The following is a 5740-nucleotide window of genomic DNA, read 5'->3' as shown; positions in this document are numbered from 1 at the left end:
CTGGCCACTTATGGAATCCAGACCAGAAAGGTACTATACAACATCAGCCAATGAGGGGATCAAATTGCTCTCTCCCTCAACATATTTGCTTCTGACAAGAAGATGAAAAGCAGATGAAGAGTGTCAATAAGAATTCAAAGAACTTAGCATCAACACTTAATGATTTAAAGCAATTTTTAATAGCTTAACTACAGTGCAAATGGGTCTGCTTCATCTGTTTTGATAAGATGTAATTTACTGCAGCTATACAAAACAGCATCAGTGAACTATGTAAATGAATTAAACAGAAGTAGCTAAATACTACCCTATATTCTTATTTTATTAATCTTTAGTATCAAGAGGAGGTATAAGTCCCTAAAAAAATGGTCATTACTGTATCCATACTTCAGAGCAGAGCTCACATGACCTTCTTTGGACCTCGAATCTTGATGGGGTGACTCAGCAGGGATGGGTGTTTATTCAGGGATTGTGCTAAGGCTTATAATAAAACTCAAGAAGCTGAAACAGGAAGATAGGAAGCCCTACACAAACAACTTATCAGGCCCTGGTCTCAAAACAAAAAGGGAAAAAAAAGACCATGGATATGGTGTAGGGGTAGAGTGCTTGCCTAGCATGCCAAGGGGCCTTGGTTCAAGTTCTAGTATACATGCCCCCCCCAAACAAAAGCTCAGTTTTGCCTTCTAATGTTCTCTGTGATAGGCAAGTGTTCTATGTTGAAGATGCCAAAATAGACAATTTCTCTTCTACTTAGGTGGAACAAATGAGCTACTTGGCTTCAGCCTCAGGGTTGTGATCTATAGAAGAAAATTCTTTTGGACGAAAGGATCTCTGCTACCTCTAAATGGATGAAGGCATCACACGGGCTTGCAATCCTTGCCCTGTACTTCAGCCCTACATAGAAGTAGATCCAGAGGTCAGGAGCTCTGCACTCGTAGTGGTGTTAGTTAGTGTTAGGACTAAATACAATTCTCTGCTGCATATAACGCTCTATTCTTTATGGTCCCTGACTACTCTATAGGCTAAGCACTACACCATAAGACAGCGAAGTTCCTCAGCAAATTCGACCCAGAACTTGACAGTACCACTAGTTCCGAACTGGGTGAAGGGTTCACTGATGCTGTGGTCCGTGAAGCTCACAGAACAGTTAACTCTCAGGTAACCTGGGTGCCTAGAGACTCTTAAAAGATTGAATGGTATAATAAGTTGATCTGTGTGTCAGAAAAAGAAACTTCTATGAAACTGAAAAACAATTTGTTCTCACAAGTGATTTTACAAAGAGCTACTTTAATCTAAAGATATGAGAGACATTTTTCAGTGACTAGTAGCTAAAGCCAAACTTTTCTTTGAAAGGTGAAAACTACTGTTTAGGATTAGGTGAGTCCTTAGAGACTATTTCCCCAATACCATCATTTTGTAGAAAAGGGAATTAAAATTAATAATTATCCTTCCTCTCTCCCTTCCTACATGACTCTCTCCCTCCTTCCTTCTCTCTGTTTCCCCCTCCCCCTTTTCTTTTCTTTCTTCCATTCCTTTCTTTCATCTATATGTTATTCATAGTGTTTTTATTGTTCGTTGACATTTATGAGGTACAGAACTAACAATTTGATTATGGTCAAGTCAGTGTAGCTAGTATCTTCTTAAATCTTTATCTTCTACTTTTACTTTGGTTTCAGTATTTCCTATTTTGTTATATGTTCATCTTTTGTTGCTCTCAATAAGCGTATCCAAACAGACAGAGAAAGTGTAAAGGCTGAATATGGAAGCGAGACACAAATGTTCTTCTACCCTGTTTTTAATAAGTACCTCTCCTCATTCATTCTGTTCTCATTCATATCTCATTCTTATCAGCTCATACAAATGTTCTTCTCTCATGTTTTTAATAAGTACCTCCCTTCATTCATTTTCTTCTCGTTCAGCTGATCAGCTCATATTTTTAACTTGGACACTTTTAACATAGTTTTATTTTTAAGAGACAAAATGACTCAATAGTTAGTAGTTTTTGGCTTTTCAGTTTTAAATAAAACAATCCAGAAAGTTCTCAAATCAACAGAAAAAGCCTGAGTTGCAAGAGTATTCCCATTTTCAAACAACACTATTGGCAGTCAGACCCCTTTTAGCTTAGAAAATATGTTCTAACAATAGACTTTAATGACATCAGATTCCATTAAGTATGACAGAGACCACATCATTGATAAACTTTAAGAAACTGACACTCAGTTTAGAATATCTTTAACTATTATCTCATTGCTAAGCTAGTAGCATTAAGTACCTTTTAAAAACATTTCCAGACAAGATTGCAGACAGGACTCCCTCCCGAAATTTGTAAATATTGCTGGATGGCATAAAAGGAAATAAGGATAAATTTAATTTAAAGGTACAATGAAAACTCGGTATGATATTGCCTTGAATGTGAGCCTGTGTGTGTCAGATGTCAGAGCAGCTTGCTCTGGTCGGTAAAGCACACAAGAGGAAGTCCTCTGCATTTTTAACTGATTTGAGGTGAAATGAAATTTGAATCTGGCTGTCTACTTTTTTGTACTGTCTTCATCTGATGAGTTTGCAAATATGCAGTAAAAAGATCAGCGTGTGAATCTGTTCCTATAGCTTTAGGGTATCAAATCCACAGGCACTGTAGCGGCTTGACCTACATGAATGAAGGGCGCTTTTAATTCTTTCCAAGGCTATAGTTTGTGCAGCTGCGGACACTCCTTCAACGGTTTAAGAGAAGGAGCTGAGAATATTTAAAATAACATCAAATTCCTATTCAGTTTGTCCAACGAATGTGGCTGTTTCCCCCAGTGCAGCCTGAAGCTCTGCAAAACACCTCTTGCTGTGCTAACGTACTCGCCGTTTGCGTGGCGTTTCTCAGATATTTTTATTTTATGAAGTGGAGAGAAATATTTCAATAAACATTACGGAGTTTTAAGAATGAGCCACCCCTCCCCTGACCCCTCCCTCCCTCCTACTCCATCCCACCTCACCCCGACCCCGGGAAACTGACCAAGAGATGCCTTGTTGGTGCTGTTGTTCTTGTATCAGTCAGGGGCAGAGCAGATGACAGTCCTTTGTTCATCCTAGCTTGATGCCCGGCTTGGTGGCCAAAGCTGTCTTATGTCTATGACACAAAAGTCAAATCAAATTAAAACTAGGCAGCTGCAGCATGGGAGAAAGAAGTCAGAGACTTGTGCTTTGCCATGCCAAAGAGTCTTGGCAGAAAATATGCCCACAGACATGCTTTCTGCCCCACAGTACAGGCGGGCTATAGACACACAGAGCCATGCTTAAACCATGCAGAGACCTGCAGACTGCCATACTCCTACAGACCTGCCCTCGAGGCATGGCGTAGGTGGGCCGTGGGCACCTGCTTGTCACCACACCACGCAGCACAAATGGTGCCAGCAGGATCCACCACAAAGTGCAAATCCGTGGTGGACAGAGAGAAAAGAAAGAGAAGTGGAGCGGAGCTGAACTGGAGACTCCACGGTGGAGAGGAGTAGCTTGTTCTGGGTGGCCAGGCATCACCTGGGAACATGGTGATGTCTCTTCTCACTGTGAATAGCACTCACAAGAGTGGCCCTGCACCTTACCCAGGCAAGGCCCTAGTGGCAGGGTGTGGCTGGGTAAGGGTGGCAGGCCCTGAGGGCATAAGTGTGTGAGAGCTGACTACTGGTAGTTGGGAAAGCTTCCCACAGAGTCATGAGCTAGGGAGAGCTAGCCATACCCCTCACAACCACATCCGTGCCTTGCCTGGACTGCATAGCAGAGCTGACCCAGCTGGTGAGCCAGCCCGAGGATTAGAGCATGTGAGAGCTGGCCCAGCCGCTGGTCTGCTGTGAGGTGGCATGGGTGCGGGGTTAATGCCCTCGCCTCTCAACACCTGAGGCAGTTGGGAAAGCTGACCCCAGGGATGAGAGTGGATGAGATGGCAGTGCCCTTCACCAGCTGCAACACTCTGGAGAGAGGGCCTGGACTTCTCATGAGCATCACCACAGAGCTGGCCCAAACACATGTGGGCTGGCAACAAGTGTGTGTGTGAGGGAAACCAGCCCAGGCTGCAGCACATCAGTAGAGTGGGCCACAGTGTACTGACTTGTAACTGGGAGGAGCCCTGATAAAGGATCCAGTACTGATAATGAGAAACCAAAGTCCTAGAACCAGACCAACGACTCACTGCAGTGAATCTTTAGACAGGGTCTACTGTGGGACACACTGTGACACACTACAGCCTCTATGATGGGATGTTTTTCTATGCTGTGTGTGTGTGTGTGTGTGTGTGTGTGTGTGTTCTTTATTGGGGGGATTTGCAGATATGAGTGGACAGGGAGAAGAGCAGGACTGGGGTGCATGATGTGAAATTCACAAAGAATCAATAAAAAGTTAAAAACAAAAAAAAGAAGAATGATGGGGCTGGGCTAACGGTTCAGCAGTTAAGAACTCCAGATGGCACAGTGGTTAGGAAGACTGACCATTCCTCAAGAGGACCAGGTTCAGGGACCAGTACCCACATGGCAGCTCATAACTGTCTATAACTCCAGGATGCAACAGCTCACACAGACACACGTACAAGAAAGGAAAACAAAAACCAAAACAAAACCCTTTTGTAATAGGTTTGATTTCCAGCACCCACACCAGGCTGCTCACATCTGCTTGTAACTTCACTTCAGGAAGATCCAGTACCCTGTTCTGCAGTACCCTCTTCTGACCTCCTTTCATTCTTTCACACATGTAGTATCCATACTTAGTCACACACACATACATGTAAAATAGTAATCTAGTAATACAGTTGTAATAAATAGTAATCTAAATGTAATAGTAAAGTAGTATCCTAATTTAGATATTAATAATGAGAAATTAATAATTTATTACTAATAATTTTCAGAAGTGAACAAATTAACAGGGGTGTGTCAAACAATTTATACTAGAAAATAAAAGTCCAGCTGAAAGTGCCAGCTGAAAAGAACTCTGCTCCATGCTGTTCAATTTTAGAATTTCCAGTCTGACCTGTCTTGGTGGTAATCAGTTACTTGAGGATTGGACCATGAAATCTGCATTTGGAACAAAGCTTTTCAACACAGCTCAGGCATGTAAGCAAGCAGTACCAGTAACATTTTAACAGAGAAGGTTCTCGACTTTGGGGACTGTGGACATTTGCATTGTATAGTCATGGAAAGATTTTCAAATAAGTACCCACGTAAACTAGTACCAAATAAAACTTATTACCAGAATAAGTGGAAGTTTTCTTACAGGCTATTATTTAGGAAAGCCAGCCAGTTCTACACCTTCCTACCTGGCTTGAGTTTTCTCCCAGAAAAAAGCATTTTTATATGCAAAGATAAGGTTATCACCTAGCCAGATGTCACCAAAGTCTTTTATGCCACGCAGAGGCTTTGAGGATGATTTTCAAATCCCTTTAGCTGAAAGTTTGCTCTCACCTGAAGGGCCATTATCTCAGGTCTTGCTGTGACCATGGAAACCTCATTTGCTCATCCAAGAAGTAGAACATAATTCCCAGGGGATTAATTTCCATTGGTACAGTCAACCAATGACTAAGAGAGAGAATGTGAACAGCCAAACCCCATGCCTCACCTTGGAGCATGTGCTTTGCAGTCTTCCACAGCTCCAGCTTAGGGCTGAACCACAGTTGTCCTTATTTTTTATTCTTGCCAGTCATTCTGTTCTCTTTTGCTCTACCCATGTTTCCTATATCACTTCTAAAACCATTTACTCTTGAAACTTTATT

General features: G+C 42.1%; 1 non-coding gene across 1 annotated transcript; it reads left to right on the top strand.

The window, feature by feature from the left end:
* The first annotated feature begins 2984 nt into the window (after nt 1-2984).
* Nucleotides 2985-3128, top strand: LOC132653850 (small nucleolar RNA SNORA48). The gene has a single exon (XR_009591691.1). It is a non-coding gene; the product is annotated as a small nucleolar RNA SNORA48 (small nucleolar RNA).
* Nucleotides 3129-5740: the final 2612 nt, after the last annotated feature.

This window comes from Meriones unguiculatus, chromosome 4 (assembly GCF_030254825.1).
Source record: "Meriones unguiculatus strain TT.TT164.6M chromosome 4, Bangor_MerUng_6.1, whole genome shotgun sequence".
NCBI lineage: Eukaryota > Metazoa > Chordata > Mammalia > Rodentia > Muridae > Meriones > Meriones unguiculatus.
Note: the sequence above shows the minus strand (reverse complement) of the source record. Positions and strands in the feature narration are given on the sequence as shown.